Source organism: Cryptomeria japonica, chromosome 5 (assembly GCF_030272615.1).
Source record: "Cryptomeria japonica chromosome 5, Sugi_1.0, whole genome shotgun sequence".
NCBI classification, from domain to species: Eukaryota; Viridiplantae; Streptophyta; class Pinopsida; order Cupressales; family Cupressaceae; genus Cryptomeria; species Cryptomeria japonica.
Genome location: NC_081409.1, coordinates 229964301 through 229985500, shown reverse-complemented (window position 1 = coordinate 229985500; position 21200 = coordinate 229964301).

Below are 21200 nucleotides of genomic sequence, written 5' to 3'. Positions count from 1 at the left end.
GATTGGACCACTTGTATTGTAAACCTAAAATGTTTAGGGTTTAGGGTTTATGCTACCGACCTAATTGTTGTCTATAAGATCGATGATATTTGTTATTGTTTGTGTTGGAAAATGTTGTGTTTGTATCCGAGTGATGAGATACTTGCCAGACCAGTGAGTGGAAAACTGTAGAGTGTGATTGCAGAGTAGAGGAGCTGAAAAGGATTTGCCTTAGCATGTAGTGCTATTATTAGATTAGAGCTTTACCTGTTGTCTTCTAACCATTTCAATAGTAAGAAAATCCCTTTACCAGATAGCTTTAACAGGCTTATCGCAAATCCTCTAACCAGGTGACTCAAGATCATTGAGTTCTTCAAATCCTCTAGCGACATAACCTTTAACAGGGTATATAGCCATCCCTTAACTGGGTGATCTTTAACAAGATCAGTTCCTAACAGAACCTTATTGTAAAGTCTTTAACCAGACTAGGCTCCTAATAGAGTGAGCTTCGAAAGAGTTAAAAAACAAGCTTGTGGGTATTCATCCCCACCGTGGTTTTTCCTATTTGGGTTTTCACGTGAAAAATTTGTGTGTCATGAGTCATGCATTTTTTTTCATGTGATGATTAAGCAATTTTTGTTTAGGTGAATATGCATGCAAAGCTAATGGTTATGGTATTAATGATACAACACATGCATGAGTATATTGGTGAAGTATTTATCAAGTGTTGAATGTTATTTGAAGTATTCGGTTTTACTGGTTTTGCTATCTGAAGTCTTACTATGTTTAACCGGTATTGCCATGGTTAAGTTCAGTGATGAAGACAACTGGTTAACATTGTTTTAACTTGATAAATTGTTGAGAAGTTTTTATATGTACTGATTCACCCCTCCCCCCTCTCAGTACCGATTAGGGTATTTGTTGTTCATCATTATATAGGAGTTGAGAAAATACAACACCACAGGAGCCTGAAGATCTTCTGCAAGCTGAATAACCTGTTACAAGGAGAAGCAATGAAGCAAAATCTGAAAAACATACAAAACACAGAGAATATGCTCAAAAAGAGAGAGCTCAATATTCACAAAAATATGTAATGTGATTCTTACAATGAAAAGAAAGAACTCAACCTTTAATAGGTCAAGAAACCCTAAAAAGGGAAAACCTAGGTTTGCACATAATAATTAATTAAAACAATTAATTATATGCACCTAAAGTTAGCTTAAGTGTAAAAGAGATAAAGGGAACTTAAATAATTAAACAAAGAATGTTTAATTAATCAAGTAAATACCCGAATACTCTAACACCCCCCCTTAAGATAGACTTAGGGAGAAGCTAAAACCTAGAACAGCTACTGAAAGCAATAAAGATGGGTCCCGACAACAAGGCCTAATCAGGGACCCAAATACAATGAAATCTCTATGAAACAGAGACAAAGGAGAAAACCCAGTGGGAAAAAACTCCTCTCCAAAAAGAGATAAAAGAACACCACTGAAGCATGAAGAACATGCAAACTCTGTCGAAGAATAACTGCTGATCTGAAGAACATCCACTGAACTAGAACATGACCAGGTAGAGAAGACTGTAATCTGCATGAGTGCCCTCAAATGACACTACTCAAATCAGGAGGTAAACAAGGCAAAACAACTGAAATTGAAGATACAGATGGCATGAGAAACCAAAGCCTGAAGAGCTGATCAATCGAACCACGGAAGCATTAGAACCAACAGGATAAACCTCCCCATAATGCGGAAGTGGGAGAGGGACAAGAACACTGAAAAGGACAGCCAAAAACAACTGCATGACGAAGAACCAAGAACATCATAAGGTGCTGAGACACATCATCATGAGGCGAATGTCATGGAAGGAACACTCACTTGACAAAGGAAGATGGCAAACAAAGGCAAACATCAACCCCCTCATAGCACTTGATCAACAGTGCATGTACAACGAGACACAAGATATGCAAGATTCCAAGTAAACAATGCATGATGGCACTTTATCTCAGTGCATTTGCATAATTACAAGCTACAATGATAAGAAGACTGGAAATAGAAACGAGAATCAAAACAGAGACACCCTACTCAGAAAAGAGATCCCAGGACCTGAAACAACCACGATATCCACCAGAGTGCTGAAAAGCAAAAAACTGAATAAAATATGCATGGAGCAGAAGCTGGAAATAAAACCCATTTTTCTGGAAAGTACACAACACAATCTTTCCAAAAATATAAAGTTTTTGAAAAACGGAGTTCGGATGCTCATTCTACGTCTCCCGGAGTGCAAAAAAGAGACCTCACTTTGACTATTAAAAAAAATAGTCAAACAACAAAATTGGAAAAAATTACTAACACCATGAGGTCGGCCTCAGAACCAGCTTTCCGACGCCTATTTGTTCGCCAAAATCTGACTCCGTATGCCCAAGATAGGGCCAAAAAACCAAACCCCCCCAGAAAAAGCCCAAAAAGGGGGTCTGGTTGCTTATTGGTGGTCCGGTGGCCAGTGGGTGGTGCACTGGTGGCGGTCGAGTGGCGACCGGGTGGCGGCCCGGTGGCGGAGCGGTGGCTGGTCGGAAAAAAGGGTCAGGGAGAGGCGGAGCCAGGCGACTGAGCGGCGGGGGCCAGGGTTGAGCGCGGCATGGTCGGCGACGGGCTAGGCGGCGGGGGCCAGAGACCGGGAGTTGCATGGCCGGCGGCGGCCGGAGAAACGGAGGGGCCGCCGGCGGGGACTGCAGGGGCCGGACTGACAGGTCTGACAGGCCTGTTAGTCCGGTACCCTGCGGTACCCACAAAAAATGTGCCCCAAAAAAAAAAAAATTCCCTTTTTTTTTTTCACTTTTTTGAAAGAATTCTTTTTTTAAAGCAAATTTCGGCCTGCATGCCGTAAAAAGGCAAATTTTTAATTTTTTGAATTTTTTTCTCGATCTGCGTGCCAAGGTCGTACGGCCTGGATTTGAGAAAAAAATGCTCCCAGAGGCTCAGGAACCAAAATAGGTCAAATTTTATATGACCATAGGGGTTTTCGGGCCTTCTAAGCACGATGGTGAGGTCCGTTTAGGCCCAAAGTGCTCATAAAAAAAGATCAAACCCTAAGTACATAAAAAATTCCTGAAACCCCAGATCTGCTTCTAAAGCAAAAATTCTCAAAACAAGAACAGGCAGCTGCAGATCACCGCTCTGATACCATATAGGAGTTGAGAAAATACAACACCACAGGAGCCTGAAGATCTTCTGCAAGCCGAATAACCTGTTACAAGGAGAAGCAATGAAGCAAAATCTGAAGAACATACAAAACACAGAGAATATGCTCAAAAAGAGAGAGCTCAATATTCACAAAAATATGTAATGTGATTCTTACAATGAAAAGAAAGAACTCAACCTTTAATAGGTCAAGAAACCCTAAAAAGGGAAAACCTAGGTTTGCACATAATAATTAATTAAAACAATTAATTATATGCACCTAAAGTTAGCTTAAGTGTAAAAGAGATAAAGGGAACTTAAATAATTAAACAAAGAATGTTTAATTAATCAAGTAAATACCCGAATACTCTAACACATTATTCATCACCCCTAATAGACTCAAATTTCCACTAGATGCTTTTTTAAAATTAGCCTTCGTTCATCCCACCTCTTAGATGACCCATCTAATTTATGCTTTAACAATATTCCCTAGATAACCTGACCAAACCCATTAATATGTACATGGAATCTTTTTTTATTATTTAGAGAGGATAAACATTTACGCTTAGATAATTAAGAAGCTCATGCCTCATGCACACAAAATAATACTGGCCTCAATAATTACACCTATTTCATAAATAGAAAATTTAAAAAATTATCTAAAATTAACTAATTAAATCATTTGACTATAATTGAGTCATTTGGCTACAATATAATTATTCGTTCCGGCCAAGGCAGGTTACTATTGCATCCATTTAATCCAAATTTTGATTTAGTATAGCCAATCAATGCTTAATATTATATTTTTTGAACAAAACATCTATAGTCTAAATTTAATTTTTATTTTAAATAATTGAAAAAATACATTTTTCTTTATTGTTCAGTTTTCCAACAAAAAAAATCATTTTTTTTTGCATTCAATGTTGTTAGGCATACAATATCTTTTAAAAATTGATGTCAAAGGCATGTCGTTTGTACAATATGTTTTAAAAATTGACATGATATGAGTTATGCAACTGTATTTTGTGAACCAAAAAAAAACAAAGGCACGTCTCGTAGTTGCCCTTGGTTGACTTTCATAGATGTTTTTTTAAAATGATGTGTATCGAGCATAATTTAATAAGTGGGGTTTTCCCCTTAAATCATTTATCTTCTACTTGATTTCGTTTATTAAGGTGTATTTTTTAAGTTAAAAACTTTTTTAATTATATTTTAAATTAAATAAATATTTAAATAAATACAAATTAATTTAGATAATTTAATATAATCAAGAATGATAAAATTGGACTAAGTGTTTTTTTTTTTTAAATTACGTAAGTAAATAAGAAGATATGAGTGTTTACTTTGATTATGAAAAATATTTGGAATTTAAGTAGTGTCTAATTTAGAATAATGTATTTCTTTTAGAAAAATATTTTGATATTTACAGTGGATCCATGCTTTATCAAAGGATAAGTTTTAAGATCTAAGATAAAATAATTATTGTGAATGTACATTGTCAAACTCATCATTGCAATAAATAATATTTTGTTCTACAACTTCACCTAATGAATGATAGTTTATTCAACTCCTAAATATTTGAAGACTTGGTAGTGTATTCAGAAATACTTATTATTGATTCATTACAAGGAAACAAGTTCACCTAGATCAACCTTCCAAAATAGAGAAAAATTAAAAAAAAACAAGCAGGAGCCATAATGTATAGATTTGTTACTACTTTCATTAAAGCAAATTCTACTATAATTATTTATTTATTTATAATTTTATTAATTTGTTTAGTAAAATTTTTAAAATTTTAATTGAGATATTTCAAAATGAGGTCAACTAATTTGAAGATCTATTTTTTAAATTTGTCAATATTTTTTTTGATAAGCTAATAGCTGCTAAGGGGCAACACCCAATATACTGATCACCAAAAAAGATATTACAGTTACAATAATTACATCATCTATCATGTATTCATTGTTGCACTATATTGATCTCGTCTATATTGCATAAGCAATATATACATTCCTAGACTTGTCTTCTATCTTTAGCCCCAACTGCAGACATCCCAAGACCCTACCTTAGCCACCATATTAGAAAACTAGGGCTAACATCCAAAAAAAATCATATTTGTCACCCAACATAAAATAGTGACATTATGGACTGACATATACAAAACTTACATATTGTCAGTAAAGCAATCCAGTAGATGGAAACCCTGCTTAGGTTTAAACTTCTTCTGCTCTCATTTCCCCTGTTGCGAGTGCTTTGGCCACCACTGGGAATTCGCTATCACACATGTCATGAGAAAGACTCTGTCATTTCCTCAATATTTCAGTCGTCATTATCAACTCATTCTTCCCTAACTTAGATCCTAGTCTTCATCGTCCTCACTCCCATCCTCCATCAAAAATCCTTTCATTACCAAGTATTCTTGTACCCATTCACCATCTAGGATCAAAATAATCTCAACCAATTGAAGCAAGAAAATAATGCTCCACTACATCTCCTCCCATCGCTTTTCTAGTAACTCCGATTTCAAGGTGTTGACAATGGGAAATTTCTTCACCTCCCCACCACAACCCTTTGACATGTAGAAATTATGGGGTAGTGGAATGAGTAGGTTCTCATCCACATTACCCAAAATCTCATCAATTTCTCCTATAAAAGTACATTTGAACAACATTTGACATAGTTTCTTGGCCCTGGCCTTGGTCACCCCCATATACAGTAGTACTGCCAAGAACATTGTTGTGACATTAGTATTAACCCTATATTGGTGGTAGGCCTTTAAGAGTTATCTCCCCAACACAATTTTAATAACATTCATCACCAGAATGTGTCCAGAAGAGAGTATGGCCACCATTCTCTTATTTGTCACCTCGCCTAGAAAAGACATCTACTATTTTATTGATTAGAGAAAAATAGGTGTGTCCATCGCTCACGCCACATTAGGTAGATAAAGATAAGCAAGAGAAGAATGAGTCATCCATCACCACCCTCTCCTATTTATTTTCACTTGCCACATGTCTCCATGATAAGCCTCTAAACGACTTAATAAATGCTATATTGTCTTGACCATCATTCCAAATCTGTGACTTACCTTGTAGGATTTCATTTGCATATTTCCATACATATCTGCCCTCAAACATATACATTTGATAGATATGTGGTATGTGGCAACTATCACGATAGACCCTCTGCGATGATTCCTCTATTTTTATGCATACTACGTGTCTCTTCACCGTACACCCTCATTTTCTCTCTTTGAATTGTGTCAAATCGAAGTGCACCCTCTCCATCTTATGATTAAGATAATCTTTCTAGGACCTACCAACCGTTTGTTATTTGTTGTGTGTGCAACAATCATTAATCATCCTTATTTGATCACAAAACGATCCAAATTGAGATTAAATGTCATCTCTTATTGTGATGTTAGGGCCATTACAAGTACGCATGAGTGACGACATATTTGCAAATTTCCAATCTCTAATTTGATAATATTATTTTAAACAAAAACACTTTAATTGAAATTTGATAACATTCATTTTTAAAAATTAGTACTTTTTGTAACATTTATGTTCAAAAATCAATATTGTTCTGATTGATTAAAGTGAGACACGCTCAAACCAAATCAAGATTTGAAATTGTTGTTTTGTCACCTCCCCTCTTTTTTTTGACACAAAATAATATTGTTAGTAACATTTGTTTTATTTATTTATTTTTGAAAGTTTCACTAATAAAATTTAATAGCATTCACTTTCAATAATAAATAAAAATAATTATCAATGTCAACAATAAATAAATAATTATCAATATTCAAATTTATTTATTTATTACTGAAAGTGAATTATGCTAAACTTCATTAATAATAGTTGTTCTAGACGTATAAATCTGACCACTTTCCTAAATAAATATTTAATATTTATTTTAACCCCATTCCTCCTATTAATTAAATTCTATTTAATTGATTTATTCACATTCATCTAATTATCAATGTCAATAATAAATAAATAATTATCAATATTCAAATTTATTTATTTATTAATGAAAGTGAATTATGCTAAACTTTATTAATAATAGTTGCTCTACACATATAAATCTGACCACTTTCCTAAATAAATATTTAATATTTATTTTAACCCCATACATCCTATTAATTAAATTCTATTTAATTAATTTCTCCACATTCATCTATTTGATTAAATAAATTACTCAATTTATTTAATTAAATTCACATAAACCTTTTCTAGCTCTTAATTAAATAAATCACTTTATTTAATTAATTCCCCTTTCTCCCTTTTTAATTAAATTTACATTTAATTAAATTGATCCTTGCAAATAAATAAATCTAATTTATTTATTAAATCCCCCACTTGTATTTATGCAAGCTGCTTCTATTTTAGTTGAAATAAAGTAATTTTTTTTTAATTAAAATCCTTTTCCCTCATCCACTTGCATTTTCTTACATCTCCCACTTGTCTTCTGAGCATTCTTCTAAAACCCATCTAATATTAATCAATTAGCCTTAATCCCTCTTATCCTATCATTTCCCTAAGTTTGAGGAGGCCACTTCTCAAATTTGGAAGAAAGTCTTCTAAATGCATTAAAGGCTTTATTTCCTTCAACAAGCTAACTTGTTGAGTTTCCCCAAATTTGGAAGGACTCTTACAAATCTGTCCCCAAAGTCTTCCTAACCATTAATGGTTAACTCAACCTTCTTGCATGGTTGGAGACTTTCCTCTAACTTAACCATACTTTTGACTCCGGGGTCTCATCAAGCATTCATGTCTTTAACCTTGGTTATCCTATTAACCCTTGCACAAGAGTTTACCCCTTGGGTAAAAGCTTTATCAATTGGATAACCCTAACCTAACCTTAACCCTTACCTCCTAGGGTAACCTTCATGTCTTCTTAAGCATTTAATGCTTCTTGCGTCTCCTCTCAAGCAACCTCTTGTTGACAATTGTCACCATTTCATTGGTGAAAATTGTAAACATGGATTGATTAACTTTCAATCCCAACCCTTGTTAATATTATTCAATCTTAACTATCCATTGCCCTATTTTCCCTATAAATAGAGCTCTCATTCCTCATTTTCATAACATCCAAACTTTCATGCATCTACATTATAACCTAAATTACTAAGCATTTTAGCCTCTCTTTGTTAGAATATCATCATAGCATTTAAAAGCATTTTCATATCATAGAATACTAATGCTGGGATAGTATATCATGTTAGGATAATTTGTCAATCTTTTATCATATCACTATCTTCATCTTAAGCTTAATCATCATAGTTTTAACATCATATAGATCTTAGAATGCATTCATGCATGTAGATCAAATATCACTCATTCATGGAGTTGTCATTCCTAAGTCCCTTGCTCAATGCTCTGAGAGAAAAACATTGGCTTTAGTGATCCTGTGAGATAGAGAACAATGGGACACCCCTTGGGAAGTTGAACTAATTCAATTAGTTCACATACTTGCACCAAGAGTCTCATTGGTGTGTGGGTCTTCTGATCTCGAGTAATTCGTTTTGGAAGACCGCATTCCAGGCATATAATTGCCTTTTATTTATTAACAATAATATTTATTTATAATCTAGTACTACACATTTTCAAATATTAATATTGCCGGTATCATTCATTTTCAAACTTTGTAGAATTAAATAAATAAATAATTACAAAATATTATTTCTTGCATAAGAATGATTGAAATTTGGTGGCACTCATTAAAAATTTTCAATATTAGTACTATAATTCATTTTCAAAAAATAATATTGGCACTTACTTTCAAAAAGTAAATATAATAAATAATTATCAATGTTGTTTTTGTTGGAATCCAAGAACACTGAGAGGGGGGGGGAGTGGGGGGTGCATCAGTGTTCTCCCAGAATAATTAATTTTAACCTTATTAACACATCAACTTAGCAATCGGTATCCATAGAAGCAGATAACAACAAGTAATAATGCAACCACAAAGATGAACACCATAACACCACATATTTATACGTGGAAAACCTTAATGAGGAAAAACCATGGTGGGATTAGAGACCCACAATATCTATCCATTGATCAAATGAATAAATATCATATAAGGGGCTTGCACATGCAGGAAGGCCAACAATCTAGAGGACACTGCTCATCGCAAAAGGAGTCCCACTAACTATAGAAAACTTCACTACAATCCGAAAAGAAGATTGAATTGCAAGAATAACATCTCCTATGCCTGAGTACAATTCCGGTTAAGCTCAATGTCAGAGGCCTTAAACCTCTTACACAAACCCAATTCGATCACCTATGATCGACCAAATCCTCTACATATGATTACAACCTTACTCGCACACAAATAATCCCATAACCCATGACCGATGATCTACAAAGAGATCTTACATCATATTTATATCAACCCGGGACCTAAACAATTAGGTCGATCACCTAAAACATAATACAACAAATCTATTACATAAACCCGCAAACCAATGATAATCCAAGTCGGCCTAAGACCGAAACAACATTAACCAGACAATAAATCCAACTGGTAACGCATTGGGAGCATCCACATCCACGTTACATAAACCGGTCCATAACCTTAAACCACTCTATCGAAACCCTGTAGACAACCAAACAAGCTAGTGTTGACATCAATGACAAACGTCAATGCAACATGTAATCAATTCCTCTAAATTGCCAACAATTTTGAATAAGAATACTTTAGCTGAAATTTGGCGTTACTTTAATGAGACCCACTCACAACTCCCGAGGAACCATTATTTAATAAATAATTTATTAAAAATTACATTTTTAGATTAATTTTATTATAGTAATATATTTATTTATATGTAACATTTGGAGGGGGCTAAGATTTTTTTTTTGGTTGATAATATAGAGTTTTTTTAATATAAAAATATTGCATACATATCTAACCAGTCCATAAACGAGGGATAAACCCATAGTCTGAGAGCAAATATTACCATACTACATATCCGACATTAAAAGTTGTACGCAGACACCACTACATCCATCTACCCTATCTAAACTTGAACTTTTAAAACCCAACGACTTGGTCGAAACTAAATTGTCAAAATTGGACACAAAGGACAAAAAGATTTCCTACTTGGTTTTCAAATTTTGGTCGGAATTAGAACCCCGACCCTCTGCAACTCTAGTCACCACCTTCTTGCCCTGATCCTGCATCTTCTTTGCCTCACGAGCCTTGTCCCTTACAATTTTTGCCGAGCGAATATAAACCAATAGATCCTCCCATGCCTCTCGAGCCTCATTAGTTCTTGCCACACGGTCAACACCATCCTGCTCAAGCATAAATGACCTGTAATCCACATTCACACAATCGAGCATTAGTCCTTCCCCATACAAATGTCTCAAACCTTGCCCTGGAACTACTCTCCCCATAAGAGAAACCAAACCACATAATGAATGGGATGATACATAAGCTTTGGCGACCCACTCAACTTCTATTTGGGTCCCAAAAGAAAGACCCTAGTCCACCAACATGGACACAATGTCCATGTTGGTTTTGTACCAAAACTTAGACATCAAATACTCGTGACCAAATCTCTTGACAATGTTCATAAATTCCTCCTCATCACCAAGAAAATTTCCACCCAACTTCTTTTCAAAGATGCCCCCTAAAAACACCATTTCTTGCTTGGTGGAATGAAGAGTGAAATTGGCCTCCATCTCCAAACAAAGAGCCCGAGATTAGCAATTCCACCTCCACACCTCACCCTTGCTCCAAAATCCAGGAAAAGCCACACTCAAAGGGAAACAAATGACTGCCAAATCTAGAATTTTCGATATCAATACTAAGCCAACCCATCCTCTGGATGAAAAATGTGCCAATCCGCATACATCCAATCACAAAAAAACTTCTTATAGTAGTAACTTTGGGTGACGACTCAAAATTAATGATGAATTAGTAAGATTGACACAAAAAGCAAAAGTAGGGAAGTGAAATTAATGCACTGTACATTCCAATGTCTAGTGAAATCATTACCAAGTATCGCTCAAGTAGCCCATGCCACATTGGCCCCTAAGCTATCCCACCACTGAATACCTTGGGGGTCCAATAAGGGGCTTAAGATTTAGTTCAAAAGTAATTTATTTAAATAAAAATATATAAACCTTTTAAACTTAAATTATTGAATATCTTTTAATTACAACATTATATTTATAAATAATTTATTTTATATATATATATATATTTTAAATATTATTTTTATTTTAGAAATCTTAATAATCATTATATCATAAAATATGTAATATATAATTAACACCCATATCTCTCTCCCTACTCCTCTCTCTAAAATTTTACAACTATATCTATTTTCCCTTTTATCTTATCACTCCATATTTGTTCTTCCACCTATCCCTTTATCTTCATCTCCATCTCCATCTACATATCTCATTGCCTTTTATTTTTAATAGTTAGGTCAGTACTTAGTAAAACATTAGTTTAAAACCTTTCTTACCTAGGGGAAGAGCACTAGTAGCCATCATAGCTAACTTTGCGCACCCACGGATCCTAAACGGTACATCGGATTTTGAATTTTTTTGGGGGTTGTCTTTGTATGCGACTTAACTGCTTGAACCTATTGATTTGGCTTCTGGGTAGTAAAGATCCGATCTCTACGGGTTGTTGTGTGTCGAAAGGTCAAAAAGTAGTCATTTCAAATTGTCACCCATTACTTGACCTCTTTTGCGCCAATACCCGCACACGAAAAGGCCAATATCTATTTATAAAATACCTAAAAACTAATATGTTTTTCACCTTTTTATAAAAAAAAATTAACCTAAAAAGTTTATGTTATGCATATTATTAAAAATACATTGAATATAAAATGTTTAAAAGTGGTGGTTAAAAAAAATGTTGACCACCCATAACCCCCTTCCCGCGTATGCATTATGGGCCCACGTGGCACAAACTCCCGCTATCTTTTTTGCCCTAAAAACTTAGGGAAATGAAGATTTTTTGTGACTATTTTGTTCACTCGTCATCGACTCTCCTCCATTTCTCCTCTACAACATTTTGTCAACTCTCCTCCATTTCGACTCTGCGCTCCCAGGTAACGGTCACACTCTTCCTCCTTTCATATTGGATGTCCAATGATGGTTTTTCTCATTCGTAGTTGCATTATGCTTTGTCTATTAATGATTTCTTTGTGTGCGGTTTAGGGTTTCATTTCAATGCTCTGTTACAGTTTAATAATGCTGAAATCCTCATAGAGAATGGCAAAACAATTGAATATCTATTCGTTTACTTCAAAAAGCCTTCATTATTTTTCATTTCACTTTATGGTTGCACTGTTAAATGGCGTTTCTCTATTTATAATGCCAAAATCCTCACAGAGAATGGCAAAACAATTGAATATCACTTCGTTTACTTCAAAACCCCATCATTATTTATCATTTCATTTTATGGGTGCGTTGTTAAATGGTGTTTCTCTGTTTATAATGCCAAAATCATTACAACGAATGCAAAAGAAAATGATTATTGTTCATAATTGTTCGAAACCCCTTGATTATTTATCATTTCATTTTATGGGTGTGTTGTTAAATGGTGTATGCGTTGTTAAATGATGTCTCTCTGTTTATAATGTCGAAATCCTTACAATGAATGCAACAAAAAATGATTATTTTTCATAATTCTTCGAAACCCCTTCATTATTTATCATTTCATTTTATGGGTGTGCTGTTAAATGGTGTCTCTCTGTTTATAATGTCGAAATCATTATAGTGAATGCAAAAATAATTGATTATTGTTCATAATTGTTCGAAACCCCTTCATTATTTATCATTTCATTTTATGGGTGTGCTGTTAAATGGTGTCTCTCTATTTATAATGCCGAAATCATCACACTGAATGCAAAAAAATTGGTTATTGTTCATAATTGTTTGAAACCCCTTCATTATTTATCATTTCATTTTATGGGACCACTATTAAATGGTGTCGCTCTGTTTATAATGCCGAAATCCTTACAGTGAATGCAAAAAAAAAATGATTATTGTTCAAAATTGTTCGAAACCCCTTCATTATTTATCATTTCATTTTATGGGTGCGCTGTTAAATGGTGTCTCTCTATTTATAATGTCAAAATCATTACAGAGAATGCAAAAAAGATTGATTATTGTTCATAATTATTCGAAACCCCTTCATTATTTATCATTACAATAACGTGTACGTCTGATACTGGCTATAAAGTTGTTATCCTCATATATATATATATATATATATATATATATATATATATATATATATATATATATATATATATATATATATATATATATATATATATATATATATATCTGTGTGTGTGTGTGTGTGTGTGTGTGTTATTGTCGACATATAACAACCTTCTCACATACACGTTATGGACGTGGCACGAACTCTCGCTATCTTTTTTGCCCTAAAAACTTGGAGAAATGAAGATTTTTTGTGGTATTTTCTTGTTTGCTCTGCCTTCAATTTGTTAATATACTCACTGTAAATAATATTATCAGACATACACTATATTACTTCCAATAAGTTTCATATGAGAAATACAACAACATCATTCAATCATTAGTCATTTGACAAATGAATCTGCATCTTAATACAATATCTACATTTTTTTTTCATCATTTATTTCAATGGCATTGAGGGTTTCATTTCAATGATATGTCTCTCTCTATATATTTATACAAGCACAAATGGTAGCATTTTTATTTGTTGAAAGATGTTCAATGATGGAATTGTTCACTATATAATAGAATATCAACAATATCCAGTTTTCAATCACATCACAGTCACATATTTTACTCCTGCATCTCATGCTTTTAGTTTGTCTCCTTGTTATATATAGTTTCAAGTTTTGTGCCTCTATGGTTATTGTCCATATCTATGTATACACGTACATAGATATACACACATATACACACATATACATATATATGTATATGTATATATACATATATATGTATATGTATATATACATATACACGTGTACATGTATGCACATATACATGTATATGTATACATGAAGAAACACACGCAATAGCATAATATGTTCTATAATGATGGTTGTTTCGAGTTTTGTGGCTATATGGTTATTGTCTATATAAATGTATATGTATATGGACAATAACCATATAGCTACAAAACTTGCTATGATCAACAACAGTTTCCTTATTCAAGGGCGCTCATTCAGATTGGTACACACTGAATAACTAAATTCCTTCTATAGTCAATGTTAAATGTTATAAATTTTTCAATTTAAATTATACTATTTTCAGTAAACCAACATTTCTTTCAATATAGTCATTGTAAATAATATTAACAACCATACTGGATGTCCAATGATGGTTTATGGTCCTTTGTAGCTGCATTATGCTTTGTATATTGACGATTTATTTGTATGGGGTTTGTAGTCTCATTTCAATGCTCTCTTACAATTTAATGTGCCTATATGGTTATTGTTCACACACACACACATGGTTATTGTCCATACACACACACACACACACACACACACACATGTGTGTGTGTGTGTAGAAGAAAACTGAACAATTCAAAGCAATGGAGGACTGCATATTTAGTATGACATGATCGACTGTTTCCCACAAAAAATTAAATTTGAAAATAGCTAGCTACCACAATCGAATGCATTGCACATTTGAATTATATTATATGACAGAATTTTCCAAGTCACTTTCATTGCAATCCAATTCATTGCATATTTTTGAGTTTTGCAAATTCCCTTTGCACATTCCTTATGTAACTATTTGTTTGCAATATGTATGTATGTTATACATATGCATATGCATGTATATGTGCATATGTGCAATTCTATGCACATGTGCATATGTATGTTGGTGGATATGTGTATGTGTGTACTTATGCATTTGAATATGTATATATGAATGCGTAAGGATTGTATGCATGTTGTCAAATGTTAAAGACAGTCAAAAAGTTGTTCTGCATTCAATAATGTATGAATGATTTGTTGTTACAACATTACGCTACCCTCGATTATTACTATTTTTTGCAGGCGTGCTAGAGCATCGAGGGAATGACCATACCTGTGGAAGATCATCATATCAATGTAAATGTGTTTATTAACACACTTCAATTCTTTGGAGATTATGCCTTTAATGCTTACATTTATATTAATTTGTGTAGATATCTTAGGTAGTTATGCATTTCTTATTAAATGTGTTTATTAACACACTTAAGTTTGTTTTGCATTTTGTTGCGATTGTTATGGCAGGCAATGATCTAGGAGTCACTATTTCGAAGACAACAAGCCTTCCTCTCAGGTAAAGTCAATATGACTTTACTTTGGCAATGATCTAGTAGACAATGCAATTTGTGATTTGTTTACGTTTCAATTTGTGAATTGTTTATGTTTCAATTTCTAAATTGTTTATGTTTCAATTTTTTAAAATTCCTCACCTAGTTCATATGTTTCAATCTTCTCTTTGTGGGACTTTACTTTTGCAATGATCTAGTAGACAATGCAATTTTTGATTTGTTTATATTTCAATTTGTGAATTGTTTATGTTTCAATTTCTGAATTGTTTATGTTTCAATTTGTTTAAATTCATCACTTAGTTCATATTAATGCAAGAAACACACTTAGTTCACATTTATCAAAAGGAAGTGCCCTATTTGAGAAAAAAACCAAACAAATAAATGTTTTATAGTGCCTTAAAAGATATTTTGTTAGATACTGCCAACAAGGAAACTTGGTAGCTAACAAGATATCTTGCAAGGCACTAGAAAATAACTCTTTGTCTGGTGCCTTTTTACAAATAGGACACTTCCTTTTATCATTTTAGATGCAATGACCTAGTAGACATATTAGACACTGCAATTTATATATGATGACTGCAATTTGAATACTTATAAGTGTTCAAATTTCTCACTATCAAAAGCGGACATATCAGTGGCATCTGAATAATCAAATGCCATTGATATGGACTTTTTGATAGTGAGCAATTTGAACACTTGTGTGGCCTGTTTTGATAGTGAGAAATATATGAGATCAGTTCAACTGATATATGAGAAATATCACATCACAAAAAACAAATATACAAGATTTACAACACCATCAATTCATTGGAATATCCATCTGAGATATCTGAAAAATAATGGAGTTCTAAAAACATTACAAAATATGGCAGTATATCATTCTATAATCACATCACAATTATATCAAAACTCAAAATCTGCTCTTCGGAGGGCTCACAAAATATAATTGATCAATTCTCGATATGAGTATTAAATGGAGGAGGTGTCACAAATCCAACCCCAACATATTGTGGCCTACTAGGGTTTGGCCCAACAACAATGTTTTCTTGGCTGGGAGGGGTTTGTAAGCAACTTCCTATTTGAGCAAGGAATGCCTGGTTTACACCTGAAGTAAGTTGCTTGGTGTCTAAGGATCCAGGTGCAATCCCAACTTACGTTGTATTAATAGCTACAAAGGATAGGGACAAGAGGTTCATCATTTTCATGAGAATTGGGTGTCAGATGGGTAGAGGTTTTGCAACTGTGGCCACATCTTTTGTCCTCTTTGCACGCTTGGTTGCCTTTTTAGCTTTCATCCTCGCCTTCTCAAGCTTTGGTTCTGCATCTTTCTTTGCCTTGTCTTGTCTTCGAATGAACTTGTCTTGGGAATCCTGCAATTTTTTGGCCTGTTTTTCCACCCTCATAGCCTCCTTTTCTATCGTTTCTACTTCACGTTGTGCCTTCCTCTGTCTCATCCGTTCTTTCTTTCATTCTGCCAATTCCTCATCTCTTTTCCTTTCAACCTCTTTATCTTTTTCCCTTTGAATGTACTCATCAGATGTCAACATTTGTGACTGGTTACTAAGACGTAGCACCCCTTTCCTACCTCCACGCGAAGATTGATTCATTCTTTGCACTGGAAGTCTTCAAAATCTGGTGATTTGCCTTGCCACTTGCTGCCCATCCTCTTGTGTACATGGCACAAACTCAGGTTCGTCTTCACTTATGTGATTTTCATCTTCATAATCAACACCATCTTGCTGCTCCCAGTTGACTCCATTGGTGAAGTAATGTATCACATCTGCTGGATCAATTTTTGGCAAACTTGGCATGGAAAGGGTTACATCATCACAGTTGGCTGCTTCTTGGGTCTAGTCTGTTTTTTCAGCTTATGTTGGCAAAGACATGCTTGCTGATGTACTTTCCAAACCCTCATTTGGCTGGCTAGTTTGTGCGGGCATACCTACTTCGGTAGTTTGTGGTGTCAAACTTCTACCCTCAACCGTTGCTTGTGTTCCGCTATGGCGTTCTACAAAATCTTGAATGTCTTCTTCATTATAACCAGCCAACCGCAAGCAAGCTTCCGCTGCCATATACTCTGGTTCTTCATCCCTTGAAGTGGCATCATGCTCTGTTCCAACAACTGGTTGTATATCAACTGCAACCTCAAATACCTCACTTGGTCTCATATCATTTTGTAATGTATATCAGTTAAGTGGCCAAATCCATGTTGTGCAGAAGCCACTGATTATATTAGCCGATGTCAATGCTTGGGCAAAGGCCTTGCTCGCAAGAGTTGCCAACTCTTCCCTTCCAATTTTAATTTGTGGGTGCTTTGACATCCATATACTCCTTTGTTGTTTGAAATAATTCTTGAAAGGTGAGAATGCAGAGACATCAAGTGGCTACAGTTTGTGGCTTGCATGAGCCGGAAGGGTTACCAAATCTATACCTATCCGCTTTGCTTCTTCAATTGTCTCGAAGGCTACATGGCTGCCATGACCGTCGAAGATCAGTAGGGTCGTACATGATGGTGGAACTCCACCAGGGACTGAATGTGCAAAATGTTCCAACCAATTTAAGAACAACTCTTTTGTCATCCATGCATGTTCTTGGACTGCCATGCATGCTCCTGGCTCACAGTTTGCAATGTAGTTTCAAATATGCCTCTTAGATTTGAACAAATAAAATCCAGGAACGCTGAAACCACATGCACTAACACATGCCAAAATAGTAATCCACTCTCTACTCTTATAAATTAGGTGTGATACACACCTCTGGCCCAATTTGGCTATCATTCTCATTCCACAATTCCTCCCAGTTTGCACACCAGTCTCATCACAATTCCATATCTGACTGCTACCATAGTGATTGAGGTTGTACATTACCTCCAAGTTGTCATAGAAAGAGGCAACAATAGAAGGTCGAAGCATAATAGCCCTATCTGAGTCCACTTCTTCTGTTGTTCTCATCGTCAGATCATGGTGCCTTCGTCTAAAACCTGCCCACCATGACCTCCCTGGCATCCCATTTTTGAATGGATTAGGCCTATTCTCGATACTTTGGGCAACAGTTGATTGAAGTTGACTAATTTGGAGACCGTGACCAATTTCAGCCATGTCTTTGCACCATTGGACAACTTCATCCTCCTCCTCTATTGATAAAATGGTACGTGGACCCCTCACAGTCGTGGTTGTGGTTCCCATCAGCCATGCCCTCAAAGAGACAATGGGGATACCATACTTGATTGATGTGCATCTGAGAGACATGTGCTTGTCTTTTATGCATGATATTGCTTCATTCAGGTCAAACATGCTCCATTTTGGTTTGGGAACCTTTGAGGCCACCTGTACTTGTGGTGTTTCTAGAATAGGATTACAATATGTAGTAGAATGGTCATGTACAACAATATTTTTCACATTAGTTGCATTGCTAGGTGAATGGTCATCTACAATAGGAGTCATTGTGTCTTCATTTTGGACAAAACTATCTTCATCGGGGAAGTGCACCCCATGATTGACTCTAACTGTTCGACGTCTAACACACCTATTTCCCTTTCTACCTCGTGCCATTATGTTTAGTGAACCTGCAACGATAAGGTACCAATGATCAAATGCAACTGTGTGTGCCTATATAAATATATATACAGAGACAAATCATTGAAATGAAACCCTCAATGCCATTAAGATAAATGATGAAAAACAAATCAATTTATGTAGGTACCAATGAGTACAAATCCATCATTGAACATCTTTGAACAAAATAAAATGGTACTATGTCTCTATTTTTGTATGCATGATAATATAGACAATAACCATATAGTCAAAGAACTCGAAACAACCATGCAGGAGTTTAGTATGTAACTGTGATGTGATTGAAAATTGGATATTGTTGATATTTTATTAGATAGTGAACAATTACATCATCGAACATGTTTCAACAAAATAAAATGGTGTTGTGTGTGTGTCTACACACACACACACACATACACACACACACACACGTATAGAACTTGAAACATTATATAACAAGGAGAAAAACTAGAAACACGAGATGCATGAGTGGAAGATGTAACTGTGATGTGATTAAAAACTGGATATTGCTGATATAGTATTGAGATGAAGATTCATTTCTCAAACGAGTAATGATTGAATGATGTTGTTGTATTTCTCATATGAAATTTATTGGAAGTAATATATTGCATGCTTGATAATATTATTTACAGTGAGTATATTAACAAATTGAAAATGCCACAAAAAATCTTCATTTCCCTAAGTTTTTAGGACAAAAAGATAGCGGGAGTTCATGCCACGTGGGCCCATAACGTGTTCGCGTGAAGGCTATTATGGGTGTTCAACATATTTTTTGACCACCCATTTTAAACTTTATAATAAAAGTTGTCTAACCTGGTGTATATATATATATATATATATATATATATATATATATATATATATATATATATATATATATATATATATATATATATATATATATATATATATAGTCATTGTAAGTAATAGTATCAAGCATACACATTATTGTAATGATAAATAATGAAGGGGTTTCAAATAATTATGAACAATAATCATTTTTTTGCATTCTCTATAATGATTTTGGCATTATAAATAGAGAGACACCATTTAACAACACACCCATAAAATGAAATGATAAATAATGAAGGGGTTTCAAAGAAAATGAAGAGATATTCAATTGTGTTGCCATTCTCTGTGATGATTTCAGCATTATTAAACTGTAAGAGAGCATTGAAATGAAACTGTAAACCACATACAAAGAAATCATCAATAGACAAAGCATAATGTAGCTATGAAGGAGGTAAACCATCATTGGACATCCAATATCGCTGTGAATATTATTTACAATGACTATATTGAAAGAAATACTGGTTTATTGAAAACAATATAATTTCAATTGAAAGATTTATAGAATTTAACGTTGATTGCAGAGGGAATTTAGTTATTCAGTGTGTACCAACTTGAATGTGCGCCCTTGAATAAGGAATGTGTAGAGGGTATTTGCAGAGCTCAAAAATATGCAATGAATTGGATTGTAGTGAAAGCGACACAAAAAATTCTGTCTTATAATATAATTCGAATGTGCAATGCATTCGATTGTGGTAGCTAGTTATTTTCAAATTTGAATTTTTGTGGGAAACAGTCGGTAATGTCGTATTAAATATGTAGTCCTCCATTGCTTTGAATTGTTCAATTTTCTTCTATGCTTTGAATGAAGCTTGGTTTTTTTAATTTGATTTTATGCAAATTCTTGGATATTGGGGAGTCCTACACCAGTTGTTGTAAATGCAGGTATCAAATGCAGATCCATTTAATGCATGAAGCTGTGAAGTGATTTTTGGAAGAATGTACACTTGAGTGTCTAAGAAGTCTAAAATTGATTTTTTTATGTCATGTAATGCACCAATAGTTGTGCATATGTAATTGTAATTGGAGTACATTTGTACTTTTTCGTCACTTGCATAAAGTGGCAAATGTAAACATTAAGTTTTTAAAAAATTAAAAAATGTTTATTATTTGTACAAGTTGTTTTGTATTAAAATCGGAAATGTATCAATAATTGTTTATTTTTTTAACTTTTTTGTTTTCAACTACTAATTCATTTGTGAACATGTATTAGTGTTAAAATAAATATTTACTGATATTTTTATATTTATGCACTGACAATTTTTGTTTTGGGGGTCAACATGATATTAAAGTGACGGTCATTACAATTATATTATCTATT